Here is a 20,869-nt window from a genome sequence, read left to right on the forward strand (position 1 = left end):
AACACTTACTAGCTGTGTAAACTTTAGCATGTTATATGACTTTTCCTAGACTGTTTCCTCATCTGTAAAATGAGTAGGTCTTGTAAAGTTCTGTCCAGCCCTAAATCTGTGATCTTCTACCATTTAAAGCTGAGATTTTGTTAAAAAGGCATTCACAACTGAGTCACTAATTTAATTTTTTTTCCATTCTTCCATCAGGGATGAGGACATCATAGGGAAGAGAAGACATTCTCTATGATATCAACTTGTATTTGAAAGTGACAAAGAGAATAAGTTCTTTAAGGACAATTTTACACCTAAAGCTACCAAAAGGAAGCTTTTACACTTTTATTAGTAATTTTTATAGCCTCTAAAAAAGTGTGTTAAAGAGAATTTTTATCTTTTAATTTCAGCTGCAGCTGTGTTATGTTCTGTGCTAAAATGAAATATCATTCAAAATTCTAAGACAATCAAGGGAGTCTTTACATCAAATGAGATATGGTGGTCCATTGTCCTTGTCTCAGATTATCCCAGGTTCAAATCTAGAAGTGACTTTAGGCATATTCTAGTCCAACTTATTCATTTTAAAGATTAAGAAACTGAGTCTCATGAAGATTTAATGATTTCCTCATAGACATCCCAGCTATGTGTGAACACACACATTAAGTATGATACACAAGATTTAAATTTAGGCTTCCCCTAAGAAATGGAGAAAACATCTAGAGGGATAGATTTAAGTTCAATATAACAGAACCCCTCCTAACCCAAACTACCTATGTGACTCTGGTCCTTAACTATTGTCTGCTTCAGTTTCCTTGACTATAAAATGAGGATAATAATATGCCTTCTAGGGTTGTTGTGAAGATCAGATGATATAATAAGTAAGCTTTATATAAATGTTAACTGGTTATGTTATTAACATATTTCTCCATGAAAAAGAATGGATTTCTTTGGAAAGCAGTGGATTTCCAGACATTGGAGGTCATTTTGGCCAAGGTATATGATGATTCATTGGAAATGTCATACAAGGGACCCTTACCCAGTGACATTTTAGACTTGGTCTTCTCTGAGATTTAATTTAATCCTGATAATCTATGTTTCTGTACTTGAATAAAAGAGTCCTAGGATTGTGCTTCAAGTATGGGGAAGGTGAGAATCTCATTCTCATTCAGATAATAAGAACAGTCATTTTGGAGAAAATCATGTGGGTGAATCTTATAAATTATCTGTTACTTCTTTCTTACAATCAGAGAAAAGAACAATCACTTGTTTCTTTTATTAGCAGTGCTTAATTTAAAAAACAATAACAAACTATGAGAATTAAGACATATTCTTGATCCCTTACTTTAAATTTTACGTATGCTATAATCAAGCTCAAGAGGTAGTGGGCTGAAGTCCAGAGTGGACCAGATGTCAAGTCAAGAAAAAGAGGGTTTAAACCTGCTACATACTGGGCAGGAGAATTAATCTGTCATTGCCTCACAAAACTCTTTAAGATAACACATTTTGTCATCTTCATTATTGGAAGGAGGCTTTGCACCACAAATTCCTAAAATCTGTAGTCCCAGATCTGAACCTCTAAGGTCAGGTCAGAAAAAGAGCTGACTTTCCTTAGATATATTTATTAGACTGCATTGTGTTTGTCCTTCTTTGCCGAAGAAGACCATGACATCAGAGAAATGATGACGTGACTTGCATTTGACTTTGTTTTGAGTGAGGGAGGGCTGTGCAGGTCACCAGCCTCACTTCTCCTCCAGAGCCATCTGAATCCAGTGACCTGATATTCCTCAGGATGACTAGAGATGACCCAAGATACACTGGGAGACCTTGGGCCCTTTAGGCCAAGGTCTTTGAAGCTACTCACACGGGGGGAGATAAGGCCCATTCATTAAGTAGTACTATTTATTAGACTGTATTATTACATTAGAACTCCAGTGGACCTTTGCTATCATCAGTAAGGGTGTCTACCAACCATGAGCAAGGCCATTCTTCTGTGGATGCGTCAAACATTCCTCTTTCAAATCCTCACAGAAATCCATCACAGGAGTTAAACTACTGGGGATTGCTGTTGTTATCATCATATGTCACCACCACCACCACCACCACCATCATTATCATCATCATTTTCTTCTTCTTCTCCTCCTCCTTCTTCTTCTTTTTCTTCTTCTTCTTCTCTTCCTTTTTCTACTTATGTTAATTGTTTGTTGAGGGTGTTGGGTATTTAGAACTGATTTCACGGATCTGGGGAGAGCTTCTTCTGCAGAAACTCCATCCATTGAAACAGATGAATGATTGAACAAATGAATGAATGAATGAAAATTATTTCATTAAGCACTTACTATCACAGCAATGTGCTAAGCACTCAGGGTACAAATATAAAAGTCCTTTGGGTCAAGGTTTTCATACTCTATGAGTAAGATAAAATATAGGAAAGAGAATTTAGCCTCAGGGCTGATGGCTAAACCTTGATGTTCTAAGGTTTCAACTGGTGGTTATATCACCAGATCCAGAGGTCCTTAAATTATGTCAGCAGAACACATAACAGTGTTGGGCTTAGTAGGGGTAGATAGGGAAGACTAGAAGATCACAGCAGATATTAGCACAGGAGATGGGAAGGTCTGATGACCCTCCATCTCATGTTACCTAAAGAATAGAGCTGATGGTTTCTATCTCACCCCAACCATATGAAGAGTAAAAAACAAAACAAAACAAAACAAAAACAAACAAACAAAATATGAAGTGTTCTGGTTAGTACTTCAGGAAGTATACAGAAAGCAAGGGAGAAGTTCACTGATCTTAACATTTTGGCCATAGCAGCTGGGACCGATGGGTCTTAGGACAAAGGGAAAAAGAAGATGAGGAAAGGGCAGCACCAGTGGCCTGCACATATATAATCATTTACCTGAGGCATGGAGAAGTAAAATAAATCAATGAAAAATAATTTATTAAGGGCTTATTATGTGTGAAACACTGTGCCAAACACTGGGGATCCGCACAGAAAATCAATATAATCCATCTTTTCTAAGAGCTCACCATTCTAATTAAAGGAGGGGGACACCACTTTTGGAAATTGCAGGTGCTAGTCAGAGAGGAAAGCCTACGATCCTTATGGTACAGCAGTCAAGCAGGTGACAAGCAGACCTTTTAATGTAATTTCTGTAGATAAAACCATATCTGAACTATTTGACAGTGCCAAGGATTATGGTGTCATAAATATGCTTTTCTGTATTTTCAGTACCTTTAGTTACTGAGAAAATGTCTTTTGCATAATCACATAAACAGTATGTGTCAGAAACAGAAAGTGAGCCCATTTCTCTCTGCTTCCAAGGCCAGCTTTCTATGTGATCTGTCCTGCTACTTTTTACCATTGGGTTGTCAGAGGTCATGACCTCTCATTGGAAGATGAAATAGAAGATGGTGGGTGCCAGATCTTTGGCTAATAAATGCTAATGGTTACCACTTTATATATCATTCTCATCACCAAATGCTTATTTTACTGTTTGAAATATATTATTGATCATGTTTATTGTAATGTCTCCACTAAATATTGCTACACCTGCAGCGTGTACATGGGAACTGCATGATGTTGGAGGCTATGTTATACTTTTAATACACTATTCACTGAATAACATGCTGTCTGCAAACCTGTTATGCCTTGAAGAAAATGCCTTAAATCAAACCCTCCAACCTTGGAGGGCGGTGTCAGCACTGGAAATAGAAGGAAATTAGGGCAAAAATCAGAACAGTTGCCTAGGTTACTGGATATAACCTGAAAACATTGACAGGAGTAAGTGAACTGAAGTGTATCTGATCTGAAAAAAAACTAGGGATGATACTTCTCACAAACAAGGAGTGGAGGCAGGAGCATGGGATGGGAAGGGGAAGGATGCCATGTCTCTGCAATGCACTGGTGATAGGGGAGTTGTTTTCTGGGCTGGCTTGTTCAGGTTCTCTGAGATGAGGACTTTGGTTTGAAGGAGAAAGTTATCTAAAATTAAACCCTAGCTAAAAATGCAGGAACTACTCATTACCTTTTCACGGGTTTAGGAATCAGATAGCCTGGCATAGTGAAACACACATTACTTAGGAGCAGAGGAGCTGAATTAGAATCCTCTGTCTCCTCATCCTACCCTGTGATCCTGGAAGCTTGGGGAAACTGCTACCCATATAACTGGGGCAAGTCTCCCGTGGTTCTTAGTTTCCTCTATAAGATGAGGGCGAGGAATAGAAGCCCTTTTGTTCAGGATGTGCTAGATTTGGAGTACTACATGATTCCAGATTCTGACTTTGACATTTGCCATTTATGTGACTTTGGATAATTCATTTAAATTCCTTGGGCCTCAATTTACCCCTCTATAAAATGAAAGGGTTATTTTATATAATCTCAAAAGTACTTTCTTCTTCCAAATTCTAGGACCTTATGCTCTAGATGTAGTCTAGAGCAGTAGCAGTTGTTCCCACTATTTCAGTCATTTCTGACTCTTTATGACCCAATTTGGAGTTTTCTCTGCAAAGATATTAGAAGAGTTTGTCATTTCTTTCTCTACTTCCTTTTACGGAAGGCAAAACTGAGGCAAATAGGTGAAGTGACTCACTCAAAATCAGTTAGTAAGTTTCTGAGACCAGATTTGAACTCATGAAGATGAGTCTTCCTGATTCCAAGCAGAACCCTCTATACGCTGTGCCACTTAGCTGCCCCCAGATCAGTGGCATCAAGCTCAAATAAAAAAGGGGCCGCTAAATTGTAACTTAAGGATCTGTCTGGGCCACATTTTGACTTAGAAAATCCCCCATTTGCATTGTCTGTGATCTATTGTATTTTTCTTCATTTGGTTAAATATTTCCCAGTTATATTAAATCTGGTTGGGTCCTTGGAGGTTCTGGGCTGTCTTAAGGCCTACACAGTATGGGAAAACCTGACTTCAGAGCATGTGACATTGTTTAGTTTTGTATTTATATTTTAAACAATAGCTCATGTCTCTCATGTGGAGTTTCTGTTGAGTCATAGAATGTAAATTCCTTGAGGTCAAGGACTATTTTTTCATTTTGTCTTTCTATTCATATACAGCAAGTGGAAAGATTTTGAGATTTGGGGTAGAGGGCATGTGTTGAAGTCCTGGTTGTGCCGGTTGTGATCTGTACGTCCTTTCTGCTGTAAAAGGAGCTGTTAAAATAAATGACCTATGAACTTTGATCCCCAGAGCATAATATGGTGCCTGGAACTCAATAAAAATTTAATAAATATCCACTTCTTATCCTCCAAGTACAAATTAAATCCATAACACTGACAAGGTAAATAGATACAGGCCATTTTGATATTTAACATCTATTCTGTCAGTTATTTATCCATTTATTTTCTCTTAGAATTGACTTTCTCTTTCTCTTTTTTATAATTTTATTTATGTTTTTATTAATGAATTGACTTGTTTTCAGTTTTCTACAATTACTTCCATATATCTTATATTTTCTCCCTTCTCCCTCCTTTGCTCCTCTCTCCCCGAGACAGTATGCAATCTTATATAGGTTCTAAACATACATTCCTATTAAATACATTTTCACCTTACTCATGTTGCACAGAAGAATTAAAATGAATAGGAGAAACCATGAATATAAAACAAAACACAACATAACACAAGAGTAAATGGTCTGCTTCATTCTATGATCCAATTCCATAGTACTTTCTCTGGATGGGGAAGGCATTTTGCCTAAGAGTTCATTGGAAATTTTTTAGGTCCTCACATTTCTGTGAAAGGCTAAGTCTACCAGAAAGATTTCTCACACACTGTGGATGTTGGTGTGTACAAAGTTTTCCTGGTCCTCCTTCTTTCACTCAGCATCAGTTCATATAAGTCCCTCCGGGCCTCTCTGAAGTCTTCCTGTTCATCATTTCTTATAGCACAATAGTATTTTATTTCATTCATATACCACAATTCGTTCAGCCATTCCCCAATTGATGGGCATCCCCTCGATTTCCAGTTCTTGACCATCACAAAGAGAACTTCTATAAATATTTTTGTACATGTGGGATCTGTTCCCATTTTTATGATCTCTTTGTGATACAATCCTAGAAACGATATTTCTGGGTCAAAGGGTATGTACATTTTTGTAGCCCTTTGGGCATAGTTCCAAAATATTCTCCAGAATGGTTGGATCAGCTCACAGCTCCACCAGCAATGAGTTAGTGTTCCAACTCTCCCACATCTTCTCCAATATTTATCATCTTCCAGTTTTGTCAAGTTAGTTAATCTGATATGATGTGGTACCTCAGAGTTGTTTTGATTTGCATCTCTCTAATCAGTAGTGATTTAGAGCATTTTTTCATATGACTATAGATATCTTTAATTTCTTCCTCTGAAAACTGTCTGTTCATATCCTTTGACCATTTATCAATCGGGGATCTTTTATATTTTTTTATTTTTATTTATCTTTTTTATTTTTGACAGAAGTCAAAGAGAGATACAGAAAGAGAGAGAGAGAGAGAGAGAGAGAGAGAGAGAGAGAGAGAGAGAGAGAGAGAGAGAGAGAGAGAGAGAGAGTTAAAAGATTAAGGTAGACAGCCCTGAGTACAGCTAAGGATTATGAGGTGTAGTGAGAAAGGAATTCATTTCGGCCTTCTGTGACAGCTGAAGTGAAAACATAGAGAGAAAGATTGAGTCCTGACTCAGGACACTGAAAGTAGGTTGTGTGGCTACAACAGAGAATGGGTTAAAATAGAATAAGTTGATATAATGACTTCTTGTGTCCTCTTTTCATAGTTATGCTCATTGCAATGCCAAGCTCAACTTCATTCTCCTTTTATTTTTGACATTGTCAAAACAATATTATTTTCTCTTTCCAAATGATATACAGTGTGCAAAGTATATTCATAGACACTTAATGACCAGTAACTTTTCATAAGTTGAAATATCTCTACAAGGGCATACTCTGCCCTTTCCTGACTCATCTCCCATGAGTCAGCTTGTTCTTTGTGTGCAGCATTCTATTATCTATCTCTACTAATAGAACTCCTATTTATCCCATACCTAGAAAACACCCCTTCCTCAACTCACCATAAAATGGAAGAAACTGGCAAAATTTATTAGAAAATTAATTTTAATCCAATAACATTGTCTAACAAGAATCCACATGAAACAGAAAAACTGAAACTGAGTTAAACATAAAGGGCTAGAGCCAAATCTCTTATGTCCTATAGAGATCACCCCAGGGCCTTAGATGCCCTTTCCTGACTCATCTTCCTGCACTAACCTGTCTAATCTTTCATTTTCCTATTTTGAGCCTTTTCCATACTGTTCCCCTATCATTTAGAATGTCCTCTGCACTCCTGGCCTGGTCTCAGCTATCGATCAGAGCTACCTGAAATCCCATTTCTCAGACCATTCCATTAAGAGCATGCATAGACAAACAGCTACTACAGTTTCTCTTTTAGAGATATGACTACTCTTTCCTCCCCATTGAGATTGTCAGTTCTGCTCAGGATGTGTTAGACTTCTCCTGGTATGTCCCACAGCATTTCCTATGGGGTTACGTGACTAGCAAATGCCTTCTCAAATTGAATCACCCTGGTGAAGTAAAGATCATTGTCATAGCTGCCTCCTTTCCTTACAGTTCTGGGTTTCCTCTTCCCTCATCCTCCTATTTTGTAATATTCTCAAGTATTGTTGTTGAAAAAGTGAGGAATAGCATGCTGAAGAGAAAAAGGAAAAGATGGCCGTCCAACATAACCTTTTCTCTTAGCTGTTCCTGAGATCCCTTCAAGCTTAATCTATCCTGTTTTATCGTAACAAAAATTTTCATACTGAATGACTGAACATTTTGATATTTTTAGCATTACCTTCCATCTACTTCTTATTTTTCTTGTATTTATGCATTAATGTAAATTGTTACTCCCTCATTATAATGTTAACTCCTCAAGGGTAGTAACTGGTTTTGTCCTTTTTGTATCCCTGAAGCTAAGCAGGACTTGGCACACAGTGAGTATTTAGTATAAGCTAGCTGATTGAATGACTAATGATTTGGATACAGGACTGATGTTAGAGTTGTTGTTGCTTGTCCTTTGTTCTGGAAGAGGACCATGACTTCAGGAAGGTGACAGCATGACTTGCAAGTGAATTGGTAAGTGAGAGAGGGCTGTGCAAAGTCACCAGTCTCACTTTCTCCTCTGAAGCCTTCTGGGTCCAGCAGCCAGATATACATCAGTTTGACTGGAGAAGGCAAAGTATTCAGTAGGAGACCTTGGCCTTTTTAAGGTAAAGTCTCTTCCAAGTCTCAGTTTGACTGAGTCAATGCCTATTCAATGATTAAGGCTAGGTAAGAAATGAGGTCTTAGCATAGGTCCTGGTGGACGCTAGAATAATGGCGGTTTTGCCGTGGAGTGGGGATGGTAGTAGCCTCCAGTAAAGTTGTCAGGAGTTAAATAAAAATAAAGTTTAACATAACCTAACCCCAGGGGAGCACTAAGTAATTTTGTTTTGTTTTTTAAAATGGGCAGTGGGCCAAATAAGTTTGGGAACCTCTGTTAAGAGTTAGAAGGACCTGGGTTTGAGTATTGTTCTGGACCCATAGCAACTATGAGCAAGACACTTATCCTCTTCAAGTCTCTCCAGCTGTCACGTAAAGGTGAGTTTCCTAACTAAATCAGCACAGGAGTTTTCTGTACTCATGAAGTTGTAGGTCTAGGACAAAAAGAAGTCTGCCAAAATCACTTATATAATACTTTTGGACCAGCCCTCAGTTTACACTAGCATATGAAGCCTCCCTCTACCAATGTAGATTAGGACATGCAATGCAACTTACAGACTTAGTGAACTACCTGGGGAACTGAGAAGTTGAGTGATTTTCTCAGAGTCACACAGCCAGTATGAGTCAGAAGCAACACTTGAACGCAGGTCTTCCTGAAACTGAGGCCATTCCAGTATCTATAATACTTAACTGATGCTTTTATAGCATTTATAGCGTATAAACTTAATTGTTATTTTTTTTTTTGTAAATCTTAGCTTATTTGAGCCTCACAACAGCCTCATGAAGATAATGACAGTTGTAAATTATCTCAGTTTTACAATGAGGAAGTTGAGGCTCAGACAGGTCATTCATTTAGGGATGTACTGAAAGCAAAATTCCACAGAGAGGTTCCAATTTTAAAATCAACCGGTGATCTGTATTATCAGATAGATATAATGATCTCTCTTTTAGACAAAAGGGTCGAGAAAAGCTTTTAGTATAAATATTACCCTTTCCTACCTGGCTGGAATTTGTGCCTTGAACAACACATGTTTAGCTATTTGTTTCCCCAGAGGGAAAAATCACTCAGAGCATTCTCTCAGCAAGCACGTCTCTAGCCTGACTCCTTTGACTTATTCGATTCCTCCTGGCTCCTTACATCAACTTCAAGAGCAAGTGCTCTTGGTTGCCATTAACATGACAAGTAAGACACTACCTAAAAGGATTGAATACTGTTAACTCACTAGTTCTAACAGGGAAGAATTGTACAAGTTTCTGCTACAATTCATATTCATTAACAGGTTATCTCCTCTTTACCCATTCTTTGATTCTAGTTAAGATAGTCAACTGGTTCATTGGTTATAGTACATAGTTACTAGTACTCAGTCTTTGGGCATGGGATCATAGATTTGGTGTGGTCCAACCTCCTCATGTTTGACTGATGAAGTAACTAAGGCTGAGAATGAAACTGAGGGTGAAGGAACTTGCTCAGTGTCACCCAAGTAATCAGTGACACAGTCAGAATTTGAACCCAGGTCCTCCAACTCCAAAGCTAGTTCTTTCTTTGTGCCCTGCCATGCCGGGGTTTCCCAACCCAGTCTTGTTTCAGCCTCAATGCACTGTCTCCCCTAGGGGCAGCTAGGTGGTGCAGTGGAGGAGTCAGGAGGACCTGAATTCAAATCTCACCTCAGACACTTGACAATCACTAGCTGTGTGACCTTGGGCAAATCACTTAACCCCTATTGCCTCATCCTGGGTCATCTGCAGTCATCCTGGTGAATATCTGGTCACTGGATTCAGATGGCTCTGGAGGAGAAGTGAGGCTGGTGACCTGCACAGCCCTCCCTCACTCAAAACAAAGTGAAGAGCAAGTCATGTCATCATTTCTCTAATGGCGTGGTCTTCTTTGGCAATGAAGGACAAACACATATAATATACTATTTTTCATGTCTATTAATATAGTATTCATTTTCCCTCATACCTAGAAGACACCCCTTCCTCAATTCACCCATAAAACAGAAGAAGCTAGCAAAAATCATTAGAACCTAACAACATGTTATTTAACAGGAATTCACATGAAACATAAAAACTCACACTGAGCTAAAAATAAAGAGCTAGAGCCAAATCTGTTATGCTTCATTTGAACTCGAAAAAGGCAAGAGTAATAATCATGATCTCAGACAAGGCAATGGCAAAAAATAGACTTAAGAGAAATAAACAAGGAAATGTTATTGTTCTGAGAGACACATTAGTCAATGAATGGAAACTAATGCTTAATAGACATGCATCAAGTGGCATAGCATCAGAATACTCCACCTCCTCAAATGAATATAAAATCATTTACATGTTCACTGTGTGTGAAACTTCCTTCAGTGTGTATCTCAGTCCACTTTCCTGATTCCATCAGTTCTAAGCACATTCTTTCTTGAAATTACTTTGAATTGTACTCTGTGTACTTCATGTATCCTTAACTTGTACATATATAATATTCCAGAGGCTACTCTCAGGAAAAAATAAGCTCATCGAGGGCAAGGGCTCTTTCTCTCTGCCCCCACCCCTCCCCGCTTTTTATGCCCAGAGCCCAACAGTTGCTTATTGATGGTAGAGGAGAGTGGAGAGGGATTGTCCTGGTGATTTCAGTGTTAAAGGGAACTCATAAGTCCAGAAACTCCCTCAACCAGATGCTGCAAGTCCCCATGAAGCCTGCTTGATTAACTAACGTTGGATTGCTACGTTCGTTTTTTTATTGCAAAAGTCTTTGAAGGGCTGTACTTTGTACTGATGATTAACCAACTGAAAGGAGAGGGCAGTGCTTGGAAATGGAACATGAGAATGCATATTAGGAGGGCATTGTGGTTAGGTCTGATGAAGATGGAAGGTATTTAATTTTTTCAGTGATCTGACAGGAAGTTGGAATTAGAATTTTTTTTTCCTTTCCACCCTGCATTAACATGAATTCACTGAACTGTCTTCAGTAAATGAAAAGTATAATTGCTTCATTCTTTATTCCAAAAATAAGATTGCAGATTTAATTCTAAGATTCTAAGAGAATTTCATGAGCAGCTAGGCAAGAGACTTAGGCATTGAAAATGGCTCAAGATGACCAGAAAGGGCTGGACCTATGATTTCATTAGTAAAAGAAATTCCCAGGAAAGGAAAACCCCTCCACCAAAGCAGATTGGCATCTTCTCTGAAATGCATACTTTTAGAGGACTGTTAAGTGACTTGTCCAGGATCACACATGTAAACAATTTGTGTCATAGGTGGTCATTGAACCCAGTTTTTCTTTGTTCCAAAACTAGCTCTCTATTTACCATATCACCCACTGTTTCATAGGAAGGCAAGAACAGTCTTTTTACAATCATCATCATCATAAAATTTTTATTTTTAACTAGTGGCTAAAATAGAGATTATGGAATTGGATATCAGGGACTGATGGGGGCAGGGGATTAGAGGTCTAGGTTAGTACAAAGTAGATTTAAGAGGAGTAAAGCAATGGGTGAGCCAGAATGGAAGAGTATTTATTATCACAGAGAATAATTCAGAGTTCAAATACTAAAGAGTGGGACAATTTATGGTGAAGTCAAAGGTGTGACCACTTCTTCAGGGTGCAAGAAATAGAAATAGATTGAGTTTGTATAATAAAGTGACTAAGGGAAGTCACTTGGCTTCTTCTAGTAGACAGGGAAGTCTTTGGTCATTCTGTGCCATTCATCTACTATGTTAAGAATAATTATAAAGGGCAGCTTAGGTGGTGCAGTGGATAGAGCACTGGCCCTGGAGTCAGGGGAAGATAGCTAGAGAGTCATTAATGAATGCTTTTTATTTAAAGAACCTTAAGACTTGAGTTCAAATCCAGCCTCAGATATGTACTAGCTGTGTGACACTGGGAAAATCACTTAACCCCAATTGCCTCAAAAAAAAGTAAAAGAATTAGAATTTAATTTGTTCGTATTGTGATAATTTCATTAGATGTTGTAGTGGCATTGAGAAGAGATAGTGTCCATGGAGGAGATATCAGAAGATTATGGGAATTTAAGTCTCAGTTTCCTTATCTGTTAAAAATTATATGATCTGATGACCAAGCTCAAGAATTCATTTTCAGATTTTAGATGGTTTGAGAAGAGTCTGATTAGGAGAAAAATAGAAAGTGCTTTTTTCAATCAACAGAACTACTCTTTGTCTTGCTTTCTGCTAGCTATAATAAGTAAAATGTGCACAATGTTATTAATGTCTTAGTGTTGAGGGGAAGGACATTTTGCACTGAGTCAAGGCTCAGACAGGATGACAGTGTTAAAAATGCATCAAGGAAAATAAATAGGTTATACACAAGTAAAGGTAGCAGCTCAATTAGAATGAGAATCACCATCACAGCTTTCTTGATCATTGCTGCCTAAGTACAAACATAAAACCCACAAATATAAAGTAGGATGGATGATACATTTGGCCAAAATACACTGTGTCTCTGCAAATTCCAAACTATTCAGTCAGCCAATAAGTAGCAATTAACAATTAGTACAATTAGGCACAAAAATAAAAGGTCCATATCCTTATAGAGTTTACATTCAAAGAAGAGAAGCAGCATGCATATATATATATATATATATATATACACAAATGCAAGATATATACAAATATAAATAAATAAATTTATATATGGATATGCATATGCATACATGAATATTTTATGTTTATATATCCAGATATGTAGTTACTTTGGAAGATGAAGTAAATATCAAAGGAGGTAGGTCTGATAAAGAAGGTTGTCTTAGAGTTGTGCATTGAAGGAAGGCTAATAGTCTAAGATTAGATATAATTAGGTAAGATATGCCAAGCACCAATATTTCAGGCAAAAGAACATTCCATGAAAGTACAAAATTATGGAGACAGGCGATGGAGCATTAACTGTGAAGAACAGTGAGTAGCGTAATATTTTGGAACCATATTCCACATGGAAGAGAAAAATGTTTAATATTATTAGAAGTTGGGTCGCGACAAATTTTATTTTTTAATTATTTTATTTGTTTTCAACTTTCTACAATTACTTCCATATAGCTTAGATTTTTTCCCTTTCCTCACTCCCTTTCCCCCTCAATCTCTCCCTCCCTCCCTGAGATGGCATACCATTTTATATAGGTTCTACACATACATTCCTATTAAATACATTTTCAACTTAGTCATGCTGCATAGAAGAAATAAAATGAATGGGAGAAATCATAAAACAAACCAAAACATAAAACAAAAGAAAATCATCTGCTTCATTCTGTGATCAAATTTCATAGTTCTTTGTCTGGATGTGGAAGGCATTTTGCCTTAAGAGACCAATGAATTTTTTAAGTCCTTGCATTGTAATGAAGTACTAAGTTTACCAGAAAAAATTTCTCATACACTGTGGTTTTTGCTGTGTAAAATAGTTCTCCTGGTTCTTCTCCTTTCACTCAGCACCAGTTCATATAAGTCTTTCCAGGCCTCTCTGAAGTCTTCCTGTTCATCATTTCTTATAGCACAATAGTAGTTCATTACATTCATACACCACAATTCATTCAGCCATCCCCAATTGATGGGCATCCCCTTGATTTCCAGTTTTTGGCCACCACAAAGAGAGCTGCTATACATATTTTTGTACATGTGGGCCCCTTTCCCATTTTTATGATCTCTTGGGGATACAGTCCTAGTAGCAATATTGCTGGGTCAAAGGGTATGCACATTTTTGTAGCCCTTTGGGCATAGTTCCAAACTGCTCTCCAGAATGGTTGGATCAGCTCACAGCTCCACCAAGAATGAATTGGTGCTCCAACTCTCCCATATCTTCTCCAGAGTTTATAATCTTCTTGTTTTGTCATGTTAGTCAATCTGATAGGTGTGATGTGATACTTCAGAGTTGTTTTGATTTGCATCTCTCTAATCAATAGTGATTTAGAGCATTTTTTCACATGACTATAGATAGCTTTAATTTCTTCCTCTGAAAACTGCCTGTTCATATCCTTTGACCATTTATCAATTGGAGAATGACTTGTATTCTTGTACATTTGGGTCAGTTCACCCTTGGGTGTAATATGGAAGTTTGGAAGAGAAGTATATTTTGGGTGAAAGCTTATGTGTTCTATTTTAGATATGTTTGAGATGCCTAATGAACATCATATTTGAATTGTGTAGTAGACGTTTGTGGAGCTAGAACTTTGGAGAGTCTATGGCTGGCTATTTAGAACTGAGAATCATCTGCATAGATATCATATATAAATTCATGAAAGATGATAAGATCACAAGTAAGAGAAAGTATATAGAAAGAAGAGACAAGGGATTAGAACATAGTGCTTGGTTACATCTATAGTCAGTGAAAATGCTATGGAAGAAGATACAGCAAAGGAACCTAAGAGGGAATGGTCAGACAGGTAAGAGGAAAATCAAGAAAGACCAACGTCATGAAGATGGTCAACAGTGTCAAATGATGGAAGAAGGTTGGAAAGGTGAAGATTGAGAAAAGTTCGTTATTATACTTTACAACTAAGAAATAATTGGTAACTTTAGAGAAATCATTTTCAGTTGTGTGCTGAGGTTGGAAGCCAGATTGCAGAGGGTTTAAAAGAGTATGAGAGGAGCAGAAGTAGAGATGCAGAACATAAATAGCTTTTTAAAAGTAATTTAGCAAAGATGGTCCAGTAAAAGCAGAGACTTGCTAGAGTTTTCTGCAACATCCAGCCAAATACCTGTAAAAATTATTCTAAACAAATTCTGGAGCTATAGAACCCACAGAATGACAGAGTGAAGCAAATCTGCAGGAAGGCTGACAGGAAGTGTGAATCTCACCATAGTGGAGTGTAGCACAGACTGGGCCCGAGCACTCCTTGGGAGGGAGGTACTGAATTACTGGCACCTGTGGCAGTTTCCAAACTTCTTGAACACAAAACACTGAGGACAAATTGGAAGATCAGTATAAACAACCTGGCAGACCTGTGTGAAAGAGTAAAGAGGTCTGGTCCCAGCCCCAGAGTAGCTAGGGGGCAGAGGACCCTAAGGCAGCAACAGCAGAGGCAGTAACTTTTTATGGGGCTCTAGGCCCATGGTTTGTGGGGGGAATCAAGCATATGACAATACACCCCTCCACCCCCACTAGAAGGAGATAACTACCTTGACAAAGAACTCAAAAGTCAAGTAATTGGCTGGGAAAATGAGCAAAAACAGAGAAAAAAAATCAGACTATAGAATCTTTGGTGACAAGGAAGATCAAAGCTTACAACTAGAAGAAGGCAGTAAAGTCAAAGTTCCTACATCCAAAGCCTCCAAGAAGAATAGAAATTGGTCTTAGGCCGCAGAAAAGCTCAAAAATGATACTGAAAATCAAATAAGAGAAGGAGTTGAAAAATTGGGATAAGAAATGAGTGATGCAAGAAAATCATGAAAAACAAGTCAAGTGCTTACTAAGTGGGACCTAAAAAATACTGAAGAAAGTAAAATCTTAAAAAAAATAAACTAACCCAAATGCAAAAGAGATCCAAAAAGTAAATGAGAGAAGAATGCCTTAAAAGCAGAATTGGTCAGATGGAAAAGGAGGTCAAAAATCTCACTGAATAAAATAACTCTTAAAACATTAGAATGGAACAGATGGAAACTAATGACTTTATGAAAAATCAAGAAATTATAAAACAAAACCAAAGTAATGAAAAAATAACCTGCCATGTGAAATATCTCATTGGAAGAACAACTGACCTGGGAAATACATCTAGGAGAGACAATTTAAAACTATTGGACTACCTGAATGCCATGATCAAAAAAGAAGCCTAGACATCATTTTTCAAGAAATTATCAAGGAAAAGTGCCCTGATATTCTAGAACCACAGGATAAAATGATATGAAATGAATCCACCAATCACCTCCTGGAAGAGATCCCAAAAGGAAAACTCCTAGGAATATTGTAGCCAAATTCCAGATTTCTCAGGTCAAGGAGAAAACATTGTAAGCAGCCATAAAGAAACAATTCAAGTATTGTGGAAACACAATAAGGATAACACAAGATGTAACAGCTTCTATGCTAAGAGATAGGAGGGTTTGGAATTTGATATTTCAGAGATCAAAAGAGCTAGAATCAAAACCAAGAATCACCTACCCAGCAAAACTGAGTGTAATGCTTCAGGTGGGATAAATGGTCATTCAATGAAATAGAGGACTTTCAAGCATTCTTGATGAAAAGACCAGAAGTGAATAGAAAATTTGACTTTCAAACACAAAAATTAAGAGAAGCATAAAAGGTAAACAAGAAAGAGGAATCATAAGGGATTTACTAAAGTTGAACTGTTTATATTCCTACATGCAAAGACATTTATTACTCTTGAGACTTTTCTCAGTATTAGGGTAGTTGGAGGGAATATATATGTATATGTGTGTGTATGTTTGTATGTATATATATGTATGTATGTATGTAGATGTGTGTATATATGTATATATAGACAGAGGGCACAGGGTGAGTTGAATATGAAGGGATAATATCTAAAAATAAAATTAAGGGGTAAGAGAAAAATATATTGGGAGGGGTATGGGAGAAATAGAATGGTGTAAATTATCTCTCACATAAAATAGTCAAGGAAAAGCTTTTTCAATGGAGGGGAAGAGGGGGGAAGTAAGAGGGAAAGAATGAACCTAACTCTCATCAGATTTGACTTAAGGAGGGAATAGCATGCACACACAATTTGCTATGAAAATTTACATTACACTATAGGAAAGTAGAGGGGAAGGGGATAAGCAGGAGGAGGTGTGAGGATGATAGAAGGGAGAGCAAATGGGAGGAGGGGACAATTGTAAGTTACACTTTTGAGGAGGTACAGGGTCAAAAGAGAAAATGGGGGACAGGATAGGATGCAGGGAGATACAGTTAGTCTTTCACAACATGACTCTTATGGAAATGTGTTATAAGATTACACATATACAACCTATATCACATTCTTACCTTCTCAATGGGGGTGGATGAGGAGGGAGGAAGGGAGAGAAGTTGGAACTCAAAATTTTTAAAATGGATATTAAATACTGTTTTTACATGCAACTAGGAAATAAGACATACAGGCAATGGGGTATAGAAATCTATCTTGCCTTACAAGAAAATTAGAGGGGAAGGGGATAAGAGAAGGGAGATACGATTGGGGGAAGGGGTCATCAGAATGCACGCTGTCTTGGGGTGGGTGGAGGGGAGAGATGAAGAGAAAGTTTGAAACTCAAAATCTTGTGGAAGTGAATGTTGAAAAATAAAAATTAATAAATTTATTTTTAAAAATAACTTAACTGAGGGGAAGAGTGTAGAAATATACAATGATTACTATTGGTGAAGGTAAATTCTAATAACATTTTTCCTAACATGGCAAAGAGTTCGGTATGTCTATAGGCAGTAGGGAAAGGATAGGATTATGCGTATATTAAGAGAGTAGAGGTGGGGGGATTGTATTAGGGATAATCTATAGGGGAAGGAGGTCATGTTATTTTAGAAGGGTTGACATTGGCAAGAAGGGGCATTTGTTTATCAGAAATCAGAGTGAGGAAGGTAATCAATGGTTATGATATAGGGCCTTAATATTTTAGTTAAATATGAGTCGAAGTCTTCGGTCAAGTAGGTAAGGGAGTGGTGGTGTGGAGAAGAGGCTTAGAACGGCTTCTGTGGTTAGTGGGATAGGTAAGAAAATATAAATGAATAGAATTCTTTGATGTAGGGGTGGCCAAGTTGAGATTGGATGATAAATTTGTCATGGATATGATAAGCATGCTTTTATAACTTCCTCTAGCAGTGCCTATCTGGAATGAAGGAGGTGGATGGTGGATGTGGTCCCAAGATAGAGTTTGGCAATGTGAGAGCAGTAACAGGAAAGGGAAGCAAGTGATTCATGAGCAGATAGGAACATAAAGTGAGTCTCTAAGGACAGGATATTGGAAAAAGAGAGAGAGGAGGTGTTGCTTTCAAGGTTTCTAAAATTTACCCAGAGAATTCTGGGAAGGATCCCCAGCACTTAAATCTAAATTTCACATCATTTGCTCATATGTTTATTGTTGTCATCATTGTTGTTTAGTCCAGATATAAAAATCCATTCTTGTTGGGAGCTATTGGTGTGGAAAATTTCCACTAATGGAGATGTGTAACTTACTTCTAGCTCATAGACATAGATTTGCTGGGATATGAGAAGTTAAATGAATCGTGCATGATCACACAGCTAGTTTCATAAACAGGATTTGAATAGTGTTCTTTCTGCAGGTGGAATGTAATCACCTAACAGGCAAGGATGATTTTAGTTTTCCATTCTGTTTGGTCTATATCTTTCTCATGCTTAGCACTCATTAATCACTCAATAAATGCCTTTTGGAGTGAATTCTGATGTCTCTTAATTGTCAGTTATATTTGTTGAATTGATAAACCCTCAATAGCTTTAAAAAAAATAGTAAAAAGCAATGAGGTTATTGATTCTTTGAGCTTAACACAGGAAATCTTATTTTATAGACATCAGTGACAGATTTCAATTTCCGTTTTTGTTTCAAACCATATTGAAAGTGACTTATTTCTATTGTTTTCAGATTATCTGAACGGAGAAGTATGAGTCAATGTAAAGAATGCCATTTTTTGCAGTTCTGAGCTCCAATCCTAGATTTGTCACTTATTGCAAATTATTCAATCACTTTGGGCTACAATTTCCTTCTTACAAAATAAGAGGTTATAAAATATGGCTGCTGGGAAATTTTGGAGTCCTGAGTCTCTGTTCCTATCAACCAATCAATTAAAAGCAATCTATTGTTTGCCTGCAGTACCCTCAGGCACTGTGGGATACAAAGACACAAAAGCAGCAGATCCACTCAAGAAGTTCCCATTCCATGATCTCCAGTCCCAAGAGGCTTTCTAAATGGTGCTAATGTCTGAAATGTCAATTGTATATTGAGAACAAGCCAAAGATAACATTAACAAAACTAAAAACAATATAGTGATTCCATACAACACGATTTATTAGGTAACTTTTTGCAAATGTATCTTTGGATTAATTGATAATGGTAGAACTCAACCACATTGTTATTGTTACTAGCTCATGGAATAGCATAGCCAGATTGAGTTCATATTCTAATCCCAACAGAAAAGAATTCCATAGGTCATCCCGTCTCATCTTTTCTTTTAAGAATAGTGAGAATTACATTTAGCTCTGCTTCTACTGATTGGATTGAAACTTCTGCAGGGATTATGCGGCTCTCTAGAGAACATGAGAATTAGTCCCTGTGGAAGCCAAGACTCATACATGGTGCTGTCTAACACTTCCTAACTTTAATTTTGTTTCTTTAATTTCTCTGTCTTTTAACCTGAGGTGGTATTATTATACAGTGCTTTACTGGAATTTTGTTCAAACACGTGGCTTGAGAGAATCCTTGACTTTTGTCATGGGCCTTTCTCAGCAAGAAGCCTGACTTTTCAAGTTTGTAATTATACCATGGGATTTCAATTAGGAAAGGGCCCTTGACATGCTCTAGTGACAGGCTTCTTAAACTTTTTCCACTAGCAACCCCATCAGTGCTTCTTAAACTGTGGGTCAAGACTCCATTTGGAGTCAGCCCACAGTTTAAGAGGCATGATATCTAGTGTGTCCCGGTTTTATAGATGACAACCTGCAGATAATTAGAGAGTTATGCAAGGTCCTGCCAATATTAACTATTAGGATTGGGATTTGAATGCATATCATTCAATTCCAAAACTCTTTATAGTAAGCTATGCTTTCACTTTCTGTTGGTCTTTGTCAGATGCTACTTTTCCTTCCAAATCCAGAGCACCCTACAAAAACATAATCAGTCAAAAAATACTAACTCTAGAAGCAAAGGACTTGGGTTCCAGTTTTGCCTCTGATGCATATACTATTTGTAAGACTTCGAGCAAGTCAGGTCATTTCTCTAACCCTGGTTTCCACTTTAGTAAAATCAAGGATGTGTATGGAGATGACGTCTAAAGTCCTTTACAATTCTAGATCTATGAATATATGTGTGTAGCACAGCAGTACTGCATTCTTCTGCTTAAAGATTACCTGCATATGCTCTAATCACATATTTGTAGCTGTATAACAGTGGAAAGTACTGTATTCAAAGCTATTTACAATTTCTGCTACTGACAGTTACGCCATTGTCATTGGCATAGAGATGGTGTTCTTGGGCATTTCAGATAATTTATGTGCCTAAAGTCCCCTTTTCTGTCTTAATTCTTCATCTACCTATCTGACAACTCTTTCTTACTCTCCTTTGTCGGCTTGTCATTTTTCTTCTACCTATTAATTATGAGACTTCTCCAGGTTATTTCCTATTTCTTTCTATTATCTCTCTATATTTATCATCTCTGTTGTTTTCAATTATCTTTTCTTTGCAGATGCTTTACCAGTATCATATGTAGGACAAAACTCTGTCCAAAATGGAATTCTCATATTGCCAAATCTCTGCTGGGCTTTTTCTTCTTTTAAATGTATTTGTTTACCATGAGCTTAAAGAACATAATAAACACCAACATTTCATTATACAACATAGAACAAGAAATTTGTATGATAGCTTAGGAATCCTCTTATTGGAATTTTTAAAGCATATATGTATACATATACAGATACGTCTGTGTATACACAAGCATGCATGTTTATATATTTTAATTTTAAGTAGTATGTTTCCAAATTACATATATAAATTTTGT

The 20,869-nt window shown here is 37.3% G+C and overlaps 1 protein-coding gene across 3 annotated transcripts in view; it reads left to right on the forward strand.

Annotated features, from left to right (window-relative positions):
• Nucleotides 1–20,869, forward strand: part of CTNNA3 (catenin alpha 3) — a 1,968,199-nt gene that overhangs the window by 1,713,901 nt on the left and 233,429 nt on the right. The window lies entirely within an intron of this gene.

This window comes from Notamacropus eugenii, chromosome 1 (genome assembly GCF_028372415.1).
Source record: "Notamacropus eugenii isolate mMacEug1 chromosome 1, mMacEug1.pri_v2, whole genome shotgun sequence".
In the NCBI taxonomy this organism is placed as follows: Eukaryota; Metazoa; Chordata; class Mammalia; order Diprotodontia; family Macropodidae; genus Notamacropus; species Notamacropus eugenii.